The sequence below is a fragment of the Apodemus sylvaticus genome, chromosome 1 (genome assembly GCF_947179515.1).
Source record: "Apodemus sylvaticus chromosome 1, mApoSyl1.1, whole genome shotgun sequence".
NCBI classification, from domain to species: domain Eukaryota; kingdom Metazoa; phylum Chordata; class Mammalia; order Rodentia; family Muridae; genus Apodemus; species Apodemus sylvaticus.
The window spans coordinates 179,514,971-179,517,815 of record NC_067472.1 but is presented as its reverse complement, the minus strand read 5'-3'; positions in this window follow the sequence as shown (position 1 = coordinate 179,517,815).

The following is a 2,845-nucleotide window of genomic DNA, read 5'->3' as shown; positions in this document are numbered from 1 at the left end:
CGCGCAGCGGGCTTTATGGCGCAGGCGTCCGGCCCCGCCCCTCCGGCCCCGCCCCCGGCCCCGCCCCGACCCCTCCTGTCTCTGTCCTTCGCGTCCGCTAGGCGACCTTGCCGGCAGCTGTAGAGCTGGGGGCCTCTGCTGGCCACAAGTGTGGCCACTCGCAATGTCCCTTGGCTGGCTTCTGCACGGAAGTGACTTGAAGGGCAGAGGCGGAGTTTCTCGTGCCGGGGCCGCTTGTTTCTTTCATTCATTCTTGTATCCAATCCAGCAGAACTCTACGGACAGCCTTCCTGGCGTTCTTAGTACTTAGAAGTACTAAGGCAAGTATTGTGGGTACGTAAGCCAAATAAGTAAATAGAATTTATTGGATTTCAGAGCTGGCAAGTGCTCCCGAGAAGAGGCAAATTGGATGAGGCCAGAGAGATGAACCTGTGGTTCAGAACATAGAGTTTTCTTGCTGAGGACCCGAACTGAGTTCCCAACACTCATAACTGCCGGTAACCCCCGCTGCAGATACCTTTGAATACCTACGGCACTTGCATTGTCATGCAGGTACCCACCTGACACATTTAATACTAAAATTATATATCCACCTCACACACATAACTAATAAAAAATTGTATGGCCACTCCCACACATAATTAATAAAATGTCCACCACACACATAATAATAGATTATATGTATATATTTTAAAGGCATGTTGGAAATAAGCATTTCCTTTAACTAAATGGCTACGGAAAAAAAAAAACACCCTTAACCTGGAAGGAAAGCGTTCTGTCAAAGGGAAAAGACACTGCAAGATCAGAGACAAGAGCACCCACAGATGTCCCACAAACAGAAGGCACATGTGACAGGAGTGGAGCAGATTAGGGGAAGAAATTATACAGGCGACATTAGAGAGAAGGGAATTCACCCAGTGGCTTGCAAATCATTGTGAGAATTTTGATTTTTGTTTAGAGAGGCACTGAAAGAGTCCACACGGAGCAGGGACTTTATCTGAGACACTGTCTAAAGGGCCAGAGTTTAAAAGGAGCTTCAGTGAAATAAAACAGGTCTGGAAGGAGGGAAGAGGACACAGAAGCAGGAGATGGACGTGGATGGAATGAGTGAAGAATCCACAATTGCATGGAGAGAAAGATCAAGATGTCCAGTGTAGCCAGGCGGTGGTGGCGCACGCCTGTAATCCTAGCACTTGGGAGACAGAGGCAGGCGGATTTCTGAGTTTGAGGCCAGCCTGGTCTACAGAGTGAGTTCCAGGACAGCCAGGGCTACACAGAGAAACCCTGTCTCCAAAAATCAAAAAAAAAAAAAAAAAAAAAAAAAAAAAAAAAGTCCAGTTTAGGATCCAACTTCCTAGAAAAAATGGAATTCTCATCCACAAGTCTGAGGAACAAGGAAGACTTCTAATGAGGTAGGGTAAGTGAGGTGAAGTGTTTGTGGGGGACTGGGGAAAATATGTGTAATTTTTAATACTTGCTAAGCTTTCAAAGAGTGCAGGACATCTAGCACTAGCGTGGCAGGCGCTGGGATGGGGAAAGGCACGATAATCCCAGCATGTGGGGAGGAAAGGCAGGAAGATGGAGTTTAAGGCCAGTATCAGCAACACAGGAGTCTGAAGCCTTCGTGTCTGAGAAACAAAACCCAGGAGCTGAGAAGGGTCTTGTAAAGCGCTTGCCTCAGAAGGATGAGGCCACGCGGACTCTCCAGAGCCTGTGGAAAACCTGCGCCTGGTGGTCTCTTGCAATCTCAGTGCTAGAGAGGCAGAAACAGGAGGATCCTAGGATTCAGTGCCCACCCTGGCTTCGGTGGGGAGCTCCAGGTCTCACCAACAAAGCCTGACTCAAAAAAGAAGCTGAAAATTTTATAAGATACATTCTTAAAAGAGGGTCTGGCGAGCCTGAAAAAGCAGGGCTTCGGTAGTACACACCTCTAATGCAAGCACTCGGGAGGCAGAGGCAGGCAGAACTCTGTGAGTTCAGGACAACCTGGTCTACAAGAGTGGGTTTCAGGACAGACAGGACTGTACAGAGAGGCCCTGGCCCAAAAAAGAGGGGGAGGGAGAAGGGGGGCTGACAAAATAGCTCATGGGTCAAAGGTATTTGGGGCCAAGGCCGATAACCTAAATCTAATCCCCGCAAGCCACATAATAGAAGAAAACTCCCACAGCTAGCATTGTGTCTAAACCCCACCCCACAGTTACCCGGCAACAGCCAGATATGCTCCACCCCATAGTTACCTGGCAACGGCCAGGTAGGCTGACCCACTCTAAAAGGAACTGATTGCTCTTCCTTCCTCTCTTACTCTTTCTCACTTCTCCACGAGCTCATGGCCACCTCTCCTCCTCTCCTCTCTCTCTGCCTTTCTCTGCCTCATCTACCCTCTTGGCTCCCCTCCCCAAGCCCTGAATAAACGTTATTCTTTATTATGCTGTTATATTATGCTGTCCTGTGGCTGGTCCCTCAGGGGAAGGGATGCCTTGGCATGGGCCGGCTGAGACATCCCCTTCCCCCATATCTCACCACACCCTTCCTTAGAACACAACCCCTCTCTCTTCATCTTTTTATAAACACATCACCCACAAATTGTTCTTTGAGCACTGGCACTCTTTGGCACACTCCCTTCAAATAAATAGGTCTAATTAAATATAAAACAGCACAGCATTCCTAAGGAACAGCGCTCAAGGTTGTTCTCTGGCCTCCATGTAAATTGTAGACACACACACACACACACACACACACACTCCCACCCTGAACTTCAACTAGCAAGAATTCCAGTTTTAGTTGTCGCTGTCCCAAGGGTCCTCAGACTGGCCCAGCAGTGTCCACAGATTGAAAAATTTATAAA